Genomic DNA, 14,994 nt, shown 5'->3' on the forward strand with positions numbered 1-14,994 from the left:
AAATCAGCACTTGGGTACGGCTGTAGTGGAGGATGCTGTCTCATACGCCCTGTGACACGCTCACAAGGACACGACATCCCTTATGCCACGGTATTTGGCATGAGGCTTGCGCCTTTCTGCTCGTATGGCAAGGCACCAGAAACCCCTAATGAATTCTAATGAATTTCAAGGCATCGTAATGCAAAAATAAAATAACATAAAGCTTCTCCCCAGCAACCCTCACAATGCACGCACACCAAACACAAGCTACTACCCAGCAGTTGCAGGCATTTCAAGAAAACGCCACCAGTTGAGCAACGAGCTGAAACAACAAAGCTCAGGGCAGCAGCAAGCAAACCTTTGCTGGCGATTAGACCTCAACCCTCCTCGTCCTGCAGCTGTGGTCCCACTGGAGGCAGACAGCAGCAGCCAGAGGGCACCTGACCAAAGATCCACCCGGGCTAGATCCTGGCCACGCTGGTCCCCAAAAGCCACCACCAGCAGCAGAAGGGGAATAGCAAGGCATCACGGGATGCAATAACGAGGTGGTACCAGGAAGGTCGGAGAGCTGGCACGGGTAAGGATGGGACTTCAGGAAGTGCTGCCAACACTTCAGCTCTGCGCCTCGCTTGGCACATTTGGGAAAGACCTTTAACACCAGTATTTGTATTTTTTAGGTTTATTACCAGAGGAAAAAGAGAATATTCCAGCACGGCAAGCCCTGAAGCTAAAATTACAAACGTATAACTGACGAGTTCAGAAGCAGTTGGTGTAACTCCGATCCCACAACGAGAGGTCCCCAGCATTATCGACTGTCAACAATTATTACTCACTAGACACACAACACAGCTTTGTTCCCAACTGGAAGCCACAACTGCAGGCAGCAGGAATTGCTACCAAAGGCAAAACACAAAGCACAGCCTCGCCACGCCAAATGTTCTCCAAAGGGAGACACAGGAGTGGACACAGAAGCCTTATCTTCGCCGATACCCTTTCAAACAAACAAACAGAAATGAAGAGTGCATGCCCCAAAGGAGGGGGCCACCAAGGAGAGGGTACCCCAAAGAGGCACTAGGTGACCGTTCCAGGCTTACTGCGTGCTTAATGAAACGTTTTGTTCATTAGTTATTGAACTTTCATTAGCACTTGGAGGGAAAGCTACACGCAGAAAAGATGAAATACAATCAATTTCTCCTGAAATTGCATATATTTCCCCACATTAATCCTCGACAAGTTCTTCCCAACTGATATTAAGCACCAAATCAATTAACACTAATTGCTCACCTTACTTTCACAGAGGAAGCTTCACACCTCAGCAAGCCTCAAAAAAACAAAAAAAGAATTTTTTTCCAGATACTTGCCTGGTCTTTTTATATTCATTTAGCTCTGCACTTAATTATTTTGGCAAGTAACTGTGTCAGCTCAAGTTTCCTTATTCATTACCCTTTTGCAGAGCGAGAGCACAAAGCAATCACGTTTTTATAACCGCACAGCCGCTAGCAACAGAATAAACAAAGTTTTCTCTGAATCACGGGGTGAAATCCCCAACCCATTGACTTCATTAGCAGTCTTGCCATTAAATTAATACGACTGGTCCGACTTTCCCAGGAGACAACGCTGACCGAGCGAGGAAACGTATTTTGCCAGTAACAAGCGAGCCTAGCAGGATTTAGGTTCACCTTTCTCATAGATGCAGCACGTACATTTATCACGCACATTTTTAACACGTGCCATACAGATAGCACAGAGTAAACAGGAGCCACATTTGTCATCCCCCGCTGTAGGAGTGCAACAGGTTTTCTCACCACCACGTGATGAATCTTCAGAGGTTTTTCTCCCTACACTCCACATAACCACATTATACCTCAACATCCCCCTCCCCTGCTAACAGGACTTAATTCTTTTTCCTCTTTTCTAAACACAGGTCCATTACTGTCTGCAAGACAAACAAGACAAATAGCTTCACAAAAGAAGTGACTTAATGCAGACGGCCTTTCTTCCCGGTCAGAGCCGTGTAGAAAGTGCTGCCAAAGCAGCTCTGCAAAGCACAGCTGGGACCCACGCTGCCTCCACGGGTCCGTGCACCTCTGAGCACCCCGTGGCCAGGGGCAAGGGGGTGCCAGCGCCCCTCAGCCTCCGGGGCTCTTTGAGGGCTCTTTGGCTTTATCGTGGAGCTGCAGCTAAGCTCAAGCCTTCTGCAGCCAAGGACGTCTCAAGCTGAGTTAGTTACACGGTGCGAACCCAACAGCCTCACCTCAAAACGCCTCTCTAGTCGTCCACTTTGTGCACTTCCTGCACCGCTTTGCTGCCTTTTCTCCCCTCCCTCTCACTTGGTCTTGGCTAATACTGCGGGGAACCCAAGCCTCTGCAGGGAAGATGCTTAACCTTTATTTTGTTCTTGGGTTGGAACAAGTCAAGTATCGCTGTCATGCGGCTCTGTCACCGTAACAGCACTCCACCTTGTTGCACAGCAGACATCAAATCCTCCGGAACAAAAACCAGTCCCCTCTTAAAAGCATGACGGTAAAGGTGCATCGTATTAAGGGGAAAATAAACCAAAACAGCCCTATCTGTGGGTTTGCTTGTTTGTTTTTTTGGCTAAGGTTCTCCAGATTACCTGTCACACACGTAGCAATTTTGAAAGCGCCTCTGGCATTGTGCCACCGAGACGCCCACCCAAACACTAGGGCAGGTCCACGATGAAGGAACAAGCACCTAAACGGAGGCATCATGAGAGTTATGCCAACACGGAAAAAAACACAGGTAGGGCACGAATTAAGGTCTTACTAATAAAAACATCAAAGAGCACCAAAACTCTCCAGGAACTTGGTGTGCAGCTAGTAAGCAGTACTCTGCAGGCTTTGAGACATGCTGCTGATAAGCAGAAAGCAAAGAGATGGCAGGAGCTGGCGCAACCCAAGCGGCAAGATGCAGATCACCCGACTTTCTAGAAGAAAAAAGGGAACCAAGTGTGATGGACTAAGGCAGGAGATCATCCAAAACAAGGAAAATGTTGCTGCTACAATAATGGATGGGCCTGACAGACACGCAGCAACTGGGTCCAAGCAGAAACTGCTCCCACCTGCTGAAAGCCTGGTGCTTGGCGGTGCGTCACTTACCAGGGAGGGCAGACAGCCAGGCAGGGGGATAATGTGATTGCAAATCCAGAGGGGCCACACAGGCTACTGTACAAGAACGCTGGGGGGGAAAAAAAGTCAAAACATGAAGGTAGAATTTCTGTAACAACATCACAAGTTTTCTCTCTGTGTGTAAAGAGGGACGAGATAAAGGGGATCAAGGTATTCGTGTTCTTGCAGAGTAATGCTGATAAAGCAGGAAGCCGTGGACAAACTATCAGGCCACGGCTCTCTGGCATGAGGTTTTAAATCTTCAGATATAAGAAGTTTTGAGTGAGAGATCAGAGATGTTTTCCAGCTGTGGTTTAGCTTTAGCCTAGAGATATGCAGTTGCTCTACAAAGGTAGTTCCTAAGAATACTTTTTTTTTTTAAAAAGCAACAAAAGGAGAGGAAACTCCAGTCATCCAAGAGTGCTATCGTCAGCCAGGCTGAGATTAAACAGCAAAGCACTGACTGAAGAGGATGCAGGATGAGACAGGAAAAAGACTTCTTTCCTTCGGTAGTTGGTTCGGGTTGCAGATCTCCCAAGGAGGCTGTGGAGCCCGTGTGGTTTTACCTGGGGAGAGCGGGAGAGCAGTTCCTCTCTGAAAATACACTTTAGAACAAAGAGAGAAGAGAAAGGCCTTTCCCCTGACAGCAGGAAACGCTGCCGCAGCCCCCCGTTCCCCATTGAAGGGCAAATCTGCCCCCACCAGCGTGAGGGCTTTCCACGAGCCCTGCCACCGGCAACCTGACTGCACAGCCCAGACCTCTTTGCAGCCAGGTCTTTGCCCCCGTTCTGCGAAGGGAAGGAGGGCCCTGCCCTTCAGGAAGGGGCACGCTTGGCCAGAGCAAGCGAGCTGTCAATGAGGCAGTGATCGCTCGGCGAAATGGCGCAAACAGGATGGCAGATGCGCGCTGCCAGCATCCGTGGCATGAGAGTAATAATTTTAAAGTGCTGCTCGATGTTTCTCTGATGAAGCTATTTTCAGCCGCTTTGAATCTTCTTCAGAAAAGCCAGTCGTTCTGAAGCAAAAAAGAGTCGTGACTGCTCTGGGCTCGGATGCATGCACGTAATCAGTTCAGGTGTTTAAATTATTTATCCACGAAGAGGAAAACTGTACTAACCTTCGGAACAGAACATATGAAAGGGAAAAACAATTAAACATGAAGACATGCTGAATAATATGAAGCAGTACGGAGTTCTCCGATGCAGACGGTAACTATGGCCAAAGGTTTTAAAAAACAAATCAAGAAACACCCCTTTTGCTTAAAGACATAATGAGTACCAAATATGCATTTTATTGCAGCCTGGTCTGCAAAATTCAAAATACAGAAGTTTGCTGCATTCTTCACGACCTACGCTCACGTGAGTATGTGTGACATCCAGCGCTCTGGACCAGACCATCTCTCCTCATCACCTGCCAGCAGACATAACCCCTTTGCCTTTCCTCTTTGATCTTGCCTTTCTCCTCCTGTCTCTCCTCTCCAGGCCACAGCTGCCAGGAGACCTCCCAGGCGGAAGATACACAGGGTGGGAGCGACCCCACAGCCTGGTGAGATGGCTCCCTGCAGTACCTACCACAGAAGACACTGCTCAGGAGCTAAAGCTGCTGGTCCCCAGGCAGACCAAGCAGCTGCGGTGACGCACCAGGTCCATCCTCACGAGCACGCCGCCTTCCCTCCGCCCCTCGCTCCCTGCCCACTCCTCTAAGGGAAGAGGTTCCTAAAACAAGGCTGAGGTTAATGGATTGGGCATCTCGTTCCAGCTCGCGGATGCTCGCTTGCTCAGACTTGGCTTTACCCACTGACGTTAATGGAGGAGTTCAGAAAAAAGTGTACTTATATTGCAGGCTGGTGAAAGGTAAAACCGGATGCCCTGACGCCAAGACGGATGCATTTACCACACAACGCTGAACCCCAGCACCAGTACCTTTATTTACAAAGACACAGCCAATTAAGTTGATAGCACGGCACACACAGGCAGTCTCTGAGCACCCAAGGAAAGAAATAGGTGGTTATTCCCATGAAAACCGAGCCCTTCTCCTGCTGTGTTACTGTCTCTCTCTGCTTTACCACCCGGCAGGCAGCGCTGCCAGCCGTGGAGGTGGGGGGCAGCAGCCACTGACAACAGCCCGCGCCTAGGCAAACGATCTAAAGCCCTTCCTCAGCCTGCACAGTATCGCAAAGATTGGGCTGATTACATCGAAAACGAGCTCCCCACCTCTGTAAAGGAGACCCGGTAAGAAGTTCAAGGTATTTCAATTTACTTCAAGCCATTACCAGCCGCTGCTTCAATCACGTTGCTTCTATAATCTGGGCAGCGTACCAAAGATCACAAAGGTTTGGGTTTAAGTTTCATTTAAAAACCTCCTCGCAGGAGAAGAATCATTCCTCCATTTTGTTAAGCAAAAACCACAGGCTGCTGACAATGCTATTACAGGCGGCAACATCAATGGAACATTATATGTATATATATAAAACACATCAAGAAAAATATTGAGCTGGAAGGCTACTAACAAAAATAGCAAGGAAGACCCCTGGGACGTTCTCTTTGCAATTCCTTTTTACTCAAGCCAACGCTTAAGGCCTCCTGCCTCAGATTCCCAGGTAGCCTACAAACCATTTTACGGCATCGTTGCCCACACCAATCTGGCTGTCCAGTCGAGCAGTTTATAAGGGAACGACATGCCTGTTACTGACAACGTTCTCCGCAGGGCAAGGAGAAAACCCACAACGCAGATGCATCAACTTTTTCGAAAGTAACATCGGCTCGAACCGAGTTACAATGGGAAAGTGACCTGTTTTGACGCTGAAGGTCCTTGGCATGACTGCTCAGAGCAAAACCATCTGTGAAACTGCACGAGGGATCCAGTTTCACACGGAGCAGCAGCCAAAGAGATAATGCGTATATTAAACAGTCTCCAGCACCACGGTCTGCCCAACTGCTCCCACCTCCAGGGGATCCCGAGTCCCCTTCTTCTTAGGATCGACTCTCCAGCCACAGTAACCCTTCACTTGACGCTTGGTTTCAGCCTGCATCAGCCTTTTTACTCATTCCTGCCCAACTGCACTTTTGCCATTAGTGCTTTTTATAAATACAGATGAGATTAAAAAAAAGCACTTCCATTCTCTCCCCCTACCCCCCCTTTTTTAAGCCTTATGCTGTAACCCTAAGGATAATTACTTTGGGGGCTGAAATTTCCCATTCTTGTTCTCATCCCAGAAGCACACATCTGAAGAAGATCTGCTTGGTCATAGAAGGTTTTTACACGTATTCTCAGATAGGTAAGCCCAGCTGCTTTGCTAGCAGTAGCTAAAAACCACAGGATTTAAGAAAGGAAAATTGGATGTGATGTTCCATGTTTTAGTTAACAGCCTTCGTAGACGCAAACCTCCAGTTGCTCTGGAAACTGCAGCTCGGACACCACCACGTATATACATCAACCTGCTGGCTATACACGTTAGCAGCTCCTCACGCTCACGTGACAGGGACTTTTAGCCATGAGCGCTGCATCCTGGTCCTCCCTAGGTGGCAATACGTCCCGTAGCCCTCAGCGCAGCTCTCCGGCTGCATTTCCTTCACGCCTCAAAAGCCGTGCGGACCTACTGTCACAACAACAGCCCTTCAGATAAGGGAGAGATGGAAACACACATGGTTGCTTCCAGGATATGCCAGGGGTTCAAAGCGCGGCTGCTTCTTCCTGCGTTTGTGGAAGCTGGAAGCAAACGGAGGGCTCGGAGGATGAGCGAACACGGTGGACGAGTGGGACACGGTGCACGGCTCCGCCAGCGGCTGGTTCTGGAGGAGACGGGAGGAAGGCTGGAGCTGGCAGCGGAGCAAGAGGGCAATTGGTGAAAGGGAGTGGAGGGAGATGCTCAGAAGAGGAGTAGGAGGAACGAGCACTGGATGCTCGTGGAGGAGGATTTGACACAGCACAAGAAGCCAGATTAAAAGGAAAAAAAAAAAAAAAGGAAAATATTACATACGTAGTAAATGGCCTGAGTGCCGGTTGCTGTGGAAACCGTAACTTTGAATTCAGCGGCTAAAACCCCTAGCATTTCTATTTATACCACACACCTCACTACGGCACGAGAACTTGGAGAAAGGGAGAGCTCCAGCACCAAACAGGTTCCCCCCTGTGGCACGCAGAGGTCCTTTAAACTGTGCGTTAATTGGTCGTTTGATCGAGTCCCTTCCGATGCTCCTGGCCACCGAATGACCACCCTGCGTGCGTACCTCTGACAGAAAGCCACCGCCGCCTCCCAAGCAAGGCCAGGTGAACCACCGGAGAGACACCGAGCTGGACTCACAGAAACCTACTGCAGCCTAGAACAGCTAGAGAAGCCAGAAGGGCCATTTGAGATGGCAGTATTTGTTTCTTTTATGGCAAATTAGAGTGAGCTCTACGTGAGCTTAAGGAGGGAGAGATCTCAAAGTCATTGACCGCTAAACTGATGCTGAGCACCCCACTTGCTTAAGGCCTCCAAAATATTGCCTGTAGTGTACTGGAAAGCGTTGATTGGTCATCAAGGCAACAACACCGATAACAGGGAGCCCTCATTTGGGAGAGCCTCTATGAAAACGCTTCAGGTCATATAGCTGCCCGTTAGGAAAATGGCTTTTCCTCCCTGGGGGCAGCACTGCCCTGGGACACCGGCTGTCCCCGCTGCCCTCCCATCACCAGGACAGCGGACCCAAGCCCCCACCGCACCTCCCTGGTGCCGCTGCGCAGCCTGGAAGGGCAGCAGCCCCCAGGGCTCTCCCACCCACCCGCGGGGCTCACCTGGCGGCAGCTGCGCACGGCCGGACAGACGGAGAGGCGCTGACGGACGGACGGACGGACTGAGGGGGCCGGGGTCGCCTCACGCCCCCCCCAGGCCCCGCTCCCGGCGGACAAAAGCGGGGCGGCCGCCGCCGCCGGGCTCCCCTCACAGCCACGGCCGGCAGCGGCGGGGCCGTCGCGGTGCTGGCGGCGGCTCCCAGGCCCGTGGGGCCCCTCACGGCCGCCGCCGCTGCCCCGCCTCGGCCCGGCCCCGGAGCGCTCAGAGCGCGGAGCCGCCGCCGGGAGGCGCCGCTGCCATGTTGCGGCCGCCAGCGCCGCGAGGGGGGCGGTGCCGACGGGCGCCATGGAGACGGGTCTCCCATTGGCCGCGGCGGCGATCAATCGCGGCCCGGCGGGCCAATGGGAGGAGGAGGCGGCCAGCAGCGCGGCGTTCGGACTGGGGATGGTGTGGCACAACGGCACACGCGGCGCGCGCGGGGAGCGGAGGGGAGGGGGGGGCGAAGTTCGCGCGCGCGGTGGGATTGGCTGAGGGCGGGGGGTGCGAGGCCGCCTCGAGCTTCCCGCGCTGCGGGGCTCGCGCCCGGCCCGCCCTGAGGGGAGCCCTCGCGGCGGCCGCCCCTGTCAGCGCCTCACGCCTCAGCCCTCAGGCCCCTGAGTATGTCCTAAGTGCCCTCATGAACAAACACGTGTTGAAATGTGCCACGAACCTTGCCAAGCACGCCTGTAATAAAGCATTTCGAGGTGGAAGCGCCTCCCCGCTTTGAACGTGGCAATGGGGAAATCCAAGTCAGTCCTCACCAACGCTCGCATCTCTGTCAAATAAAGTATTTGCTTTCACATCCAAATATTGACCCTCCCTTTAAAAAGAATAATCAAAATCTCCCTAATTGTAATGTTGCTTGCAAAATCCAAACGCAAACTATCAGTTTTCTTTGTCAAGACGTTGATTAATGTTAGGAATTAAATGGCATTACCACACTGGGCACTGTAGTCAAGCCACTTAACCAGCAAGATTAAATGCAGGCCCTTCCCCAGCACTGATTTTTAGAAGAAATCCCCCAATGATTGAGCACAAAGTCTTACTAAAATTTGGTAGTGTGCTACAGCCCTGGATTAGGAGACTTCAGCTAGTCACTCGGCCATTCAGAACAATTGTAAGAACCCAAACATGCAGCAGCCATCCCAGGCACACGGTTGGTTTTATACCTCACAGACAATAGCATAACTTAAAAGCAGATCTTCAAGGTGTCCACTTATGAACAAGAGTACCTCATCAGACTATAGGTTGCACATCAAAATCCACAGGTAGCCGAGAGCCATGCTAGACTAGCCCCAGCCACCACAGCCTTTCTATCACACCTAGGACCACAAGGGGAAGTCATCCCAGACCTACCTGAGAACCTTCTGGGATGAAAAGCCTGGTTTGGTAGATGAGGGGAGAGCAGTGGATATTGTCTACCCAGACTTCAGTAAGGCCTTTGACACTGCCCCCCTTAAGGTCCTCATAGACTCAACTAATGAAGTATGGGCTGGACGAGTAATGTAGACTGGCTGAACAGCCAAGCCCAGAGGATGGTGGTCAGTGGTACAAAATCTAGTTGGAGGTCAGCAACTAATAGTATACCGCAGGGGTCAATACTGGTTCCAGTCTTGTCCAACATCTTCATTAATGATCAGGATGATGGGGCAGATTGTGCCCTCAACAAGTTTGCTGATGACACAAAACAGGGAGGAGGGGCTGATACACCAGAGGGTCACGCTGCCACCCACAGTGACCTTGACAGGCTGGTGTAAGGGGCTGGCAGGAACCTCATGGTGTTCAACAAGGGGAAGTTCAAGGTCCTGCAGCTGGGGAGGAACAACCCTAGGCACCACGAGAACATGCTGGAGAGCAGCTTGGCAGAAAAGGACCAGGGGGTGCTGGTGGACACCAAGTTGAGCATTGGTCAGCAATGTGCCCATGCCTCAAAGAAGGCCGTTGGTATCTTGGGCTGCTTTAGATGTGAGCTGCTGGCTTGGCTGAGTGGAGCCAGGCAATGCTGGTTTGTAGAGGAGCAAGTCATCACCTGCCAACTAAAGCTGCTGGTGACCTGCTGTCCTGCCGAGTTGTGATTCTTTAAGGTCTCACAGTTGGGTTGTAGTTGCATGGTTAACTTGATTTGTAACTCCAGTCTGATTTGCCATTTTGGAAAACTTCTGGAGAAAGGGAAAGGAAAAAAAGAAAAAACAAAAAAAAAGAAAAAAAATAGAGAGAGTGGGGGAGGAACATCGTTTCAAACATCAGCCAAAGTGGAACTACCAAGCAGAAGATCCCCCATGCATAGAGGCCTCTTTGCCCAAGCAGTGGTTGAGGAAAGCTGCATCACTTCCTAGGCTTGACCAACACCATCCAGCAGCAGAGCGCTTTGACAATGAGCCATCCTTACAGAGCAAAATCAGGACAAGGAGCCAAACGCTCCCCCCTCATGTGATGCAGCAAAGAAGAGCCAGAAGGACTAAATTAAGCTCAGCATGCTGAACTGTCCATGCGTTACAGATGAGAATACAAAGCTGCCACCCCACACGGTAAACAAAGCAATTCAGAGAGAGCTTCCTCAAAATGAGTCAGGGGAGGGGAGAAAAGCAGAGGTGAGTGGAGGCATTTTCTGGAGGGCTGAGGTAGGCAGCGCAGTGCAGAAATTTCTTACTGCGTGGGGCACAGGTGGCATAAGTGGGACTGTAACTCACAGGAGAGTGAAGCTGAAAGGGACCAGCAGCCTCTAGTCCAATCTCCTGCTCAAAACAAGGCTAATTTCAACATCAGGGAGGTTGTGCAGGCACTTGCCCTGGTACTGGGGCAAAACTGCTCATGGTTGGCTTTTGTAGGTGTCCAAAGCAGAAATCCCTCAGCTGCCAGCATGCTTTGAGACAAACACAAGGCCATAAACCAAGCGATCATTCAGCAGCTCCTACTGCATCCTGCCTCCTCCATTTCTCAGCCTATGGCTCCTGAAGGGCACCCTGCAGCCTCCAGGCTCCTCTCACACCCAATAACCACTCTCTCCCGTGTGCCCTCTGCAATACATGAAGAAGAATGATGAAGAAGACCTAAGGGTGAAGCAAGGGCAGGATATTTCCTAGCAGAGGAGGGAGCTCAGCTCCCAGCCCCATGCACCACCCTGCTCTGCCAATGCTTCTGTCAGCACTGGGCAGAAAGATGGGTCCAGAGGCCAAAAACCCCTCGGTCAGGTGCGTGTGGGTGGACAGCGGCTCCTCAGCAGACCTGCCTGCGGAGCTGGGGCTCACGCCAGCTAATAGAGGCATGTTTTTAAGTAATCCCACTTCATTAGCAACTTTTCCAGGGCCTGGGTCTATAATGAGTGAAACCCATTAGTCATCTGACAGCTCTAGTTATTCTGCATGTCAAGTCCTATCTCTTCATTTAAACATCCAGACTGTTATGGCAAGCTGGTGTGCTAGTTGTACCCCTCCACCTACTCCCTGCTAATTTAAAGGTTGTTATTTTTGGCTCGCCATAATCGTGTGCATAGAAAGCTTGGTTTCCTCCAAATTTTTTTAAAAGGAAGCAGAGTGAGGGACTGAACAGAAAACTCCCCTTGCTAAATGCCATTTGCCCAACATCAGGAAACCTTGTTTTCAGGTAATTTACCATAAGTAAAGCATCCACCTATGATGATTGTGTCTGAGTTTATGAACTGAGTTGCAAAAAACAGTTGTTTTTGGCACAGCTGGAACATGGGGCACCCAGGAGTAGCTCACTCAGGAAAACAAACAAACAAAAAAACAACCAAACAAACAAAAAACTTGGCAATTCACAATCAGCAGAGCATAATGTATTGCAAGAATGGTAATTCCATGATTGAAAACATTAAATAATATTTGTTCACCAAAAATTTTGTGTGGATGAGGAAAACTGAAAGCAAAATTCCATCTCTATATTAGACATTCATTGTCCATTTGTAAAATTAATAATCTGCAAATAAAGCATTTTCCCCTTTGTAATGCCTGTTTTGGTATTTCTTCTAAACACAAACGCAGACTTATTCCTGAGGACTATACTCATGTACCTGAGAGGCAGGGATAGCAGAGGCCATTTTGAGTTGAAAAAATGGAAAGGGAGTTTAAAATATTAGGGAAATTGTTCTCTGAAAAATAGTTGTAGCTTGTTCCCTGTACCCTTTCAAGGATGTGCTGTTGCAGGCACGTTGGCTGACATTTTATTTACTGCACACAGTTAGCAGAAGGACCACTTACCACCAAAGTCCTAACCCAGCTGTCAAAATCGTATTGAATTGGGACTTGCTCTATACTGGTGAACGTCCTTTTATTTATTTTCCTGTTCGTTTTGCCTTTAGCTTTAAAAAAAAAAACATTCATCACAACCCAGAGGTTGTTGCCTTCTCTTTTTCTTTGAAAACATCAAAGACAATGTAATAATGGAGGGTTTTTTCTGGCTTTTAAGTAAGAGTAACTCAGGCTGGCCCCTTCAAGGGACTTCTTATAGTCCCTTGAAGAAGCTCATCCAGGCTTTCGTGTATGTCAAGCATTATAATAACACCTTCCCTGCTTTTTCAGCCAGTGCTTACAGGAATAATTTTCAGTCTGCAGCAAGGCTAATAGTAGCACCTCTAGGATTATGTAAAAGCAGAGGTGCTTTTCATGAATTATTGTCCACCTTAGCCTCTCTTTGAAAAAATGCTGTTATCTGTGCTCACGGCCGGTTGCAAGCGAAGCGATATGTAAAATCACAGAGTACTTTGCTTAATGGTAAGGTCGGAGTTTTCCCGGGGGTATGATTGCTCATGTCGTAAGTACACGTATGGGGAAGGTAATAGCCCTGGCTCCCAGTCCCAGTTTTGTTGTCATTTTATGGTATTAAAGGATTTCTTTCAATGTCATTGCTAATTTATGGATAAAGAATGCATTACTGAAAAGCGTATATGAGGGGAAAAAAAAAGGACCATCACTGAAAATGTTTGTTTCTTGTTGGATTATCTTAACCCACACATGTAAACCTAAGCAAAACCTGTGTTATTACATTAGCCTCTTACTTCTGGAGAACTGACCTCAGCCCTGATTTAGGTCACAGACAGAAAACCATTTATTGTCCTCGACTAAATCCCAGAGGGGACGTTTGCCCTTGCGACCATCTCACGAAACCGGCAGGATTTGGACCCAGCCCCACACAGCTGGCTTCTGCCTCCGTGAAAGGAATCACAAGGGTGGCATGAAGGTGGGCAGTGGATGGGACAGGGGCAGCATAGCCTAAGCCTGTAAATCAGGTATTTGTAGGAAAAGGACATTTCGTTTGGTATTGGGTGGTTGTTGGGAATTTTCACTTGATACTGTTGAAAACAGCAGCTTTCAGGCGCACAAGCCCTTCCTCCTTTCTGAAAGAGAAGCAGCAATCTTCCTGTGAAGAGCAGATTGAGATCAGTTGTTCTGGGTCTAATTGAATTATGTTAATCAGCTGGACCATCTGAGAACAAGCTTAGTCAGCACTTGTGAAGTGCGCGCAGTAGAGGTGGTAGGAGAGGCAGGCAAATACTGCTTGTGGGAGCCTGAGGTGTCAGTAGGAGGGGAACAGCAGTAATATATCTTAAAAGTTAGCATATTCTTTATAGTTGGGTTGTCTTTTTAGCCAGTTAGGTTCTATACTTCCAGCTTCACCTTTTGAAGATGTTTTGAATGGTCCTCTGAGTGTCTGTTTTAAGAAAAGTATCCCTGCTTTCAGTCTGGCTTTCTGTCTCTACAGGTTTTTTTGTGTGAGTTAATTCTGGTGGCCAGAGGCCGCATGCCCTCCTTCCTTCCCCCAAAGGCAGGGGTGCACCGAGCGGAGCAAACATCAGCCTGGTGCCTACAGGTGGGTGCTGCACCCCGTCCCCGCTGTGCTGGTGGGTGAGTAATGCAAGAGAGGCGCTGATATTCTGCAGGGATGATGTGTAAGAAGTGCCTGTATGATTAATAAGAATGGATTTTTTAAGTCTTTTTACCTTCGGAGGGGCATTACTCAGCTCGCAGGTACGTGGGTTCATAGACGCAGCCTTCATGCTTCTGATAGCTTGCTCTGCAGCATCATCTGCTGGTGGCAGCAAAGAAACATCATCCCCCCGTTTCTCTTACAGCTCTCGTTTCTCTCTTCCTTTACTGTAGCATCTCATAACCTCCATGCCTCTCTTTCTTCTCTCCACCACTCCTTCTTCTCCTCTGGGTGAGTTATTTCTCCTACAGCAGCTGGAGTCACAGGAGGAACTCAAGGAGTACTTGCTTCAGGTGACTCAAAACCTGCTGATCCCACAGTTTACCCCGTGTGAAACTTGCCCCTCTGAGGAGGGACAGCATGGGCCATTTACAACTTTGGTGAGCCTGGGCTTGTGCTACAGGGCTGCGTTTCCCCTCGCAGCCCTAGCAGCGGAGGACTAAGGCACCTTGCTCTTGCTCCCCGGCACAAGGAGACGGGCAGGACGCAACCACTGAATCATTTAGCCTGGAAAAGACCCTTAAGATCACCAAGTCCAACCATCCCTTAACACTGCCAAGTCCACCACTAAACCATGTCCCTAAGCACCACATCCACATGTCTCTTAAATACCTCCTGGGGTCGGGACTCCACCACTCCCTTGGTCAGCTTCCCAGTCACTCCGCCCTGAGCCCCTACCGCTGCGTGGGGTTGTTGTGAGCCAGGACCCAGCACCTGCCCCTGCCCAGTGCCGTACCACTGGATGCAGCCTGTTGATCCAGCCTACCCAGAGCCCTCTGCACAGCTTTCCTTCCCTCCAGCAGCTCAACGCTCCCACCCAACTTGGTGTCACCTGCAAACACGTAGGCCATCGGAACTGCTTGCCAGCCCATCTCCTGAAAGGGCTACCTGGGGAAACGTGCCTGTAGCCTGCAGAACAACGCGGGGACGGGGGTGAGCAGGCTGCAGCAAGCCTCGCCCCAGCCTTCAAGCCTGCTCTTCCGTCCCCGGTGACGTCGAATCAATATGCCTTTCTCAGGCAAATTTACAGCAAAAGCATATTTATGGAGAATTACTCATACTTCACCCTGTAATGTGTCAGGACCTCGAGACTTTGAGAAAGACACGGCTGCTTATGGAAGGATGGGGAGA

At 49.9% G+C, this 14,994-nt stretch overlaps 1 protein-coding gene across 4 annotated transcripts in view; it reads right to left on the reverse strand.

Moving 5' to 3' along the window:
- TIAM1 (TIAM Rac1 associated GEF 1) overlaps positions 1-8,006 on the reverse strand; it is a 189,949-nt gene extending 181,943 nt beyond the window's left edge. For 3 of the 4 annotated variants that reach the window (XM_035545776.2, XM_035545784.2, XM_035545778.2), the window contains exon 1: positions 7,884-8,006. The gene's annotated coding sequence lies outside the window, so the exon portion shown is untranslated. The remainder of the gene's footprint in view (positions 1-7,883) is intronic. The other variant, XM_050715940.1, reaches the window with a different exon arrangement.
- Between the last annotated feature and the right edge of the window lie 6,988 nt (positions 8,007-14,994).

Source organism: Cygnus atratus, chromosome 1 (assembly GCF_013377495.2).
Source record: "Cygnus atratus isolate AKBS03 ecotype Queensland, Australia chromosome 1, CAtr_DNAZoo_HiC_assembly, whole genome shotgun sequence".
Classification (NCBI taxonomy): Eukaryota; Metazoa; Chordata; class Aves; order Anseriformes; family Anatidae; genus Cygnus; species Cygnus atratus.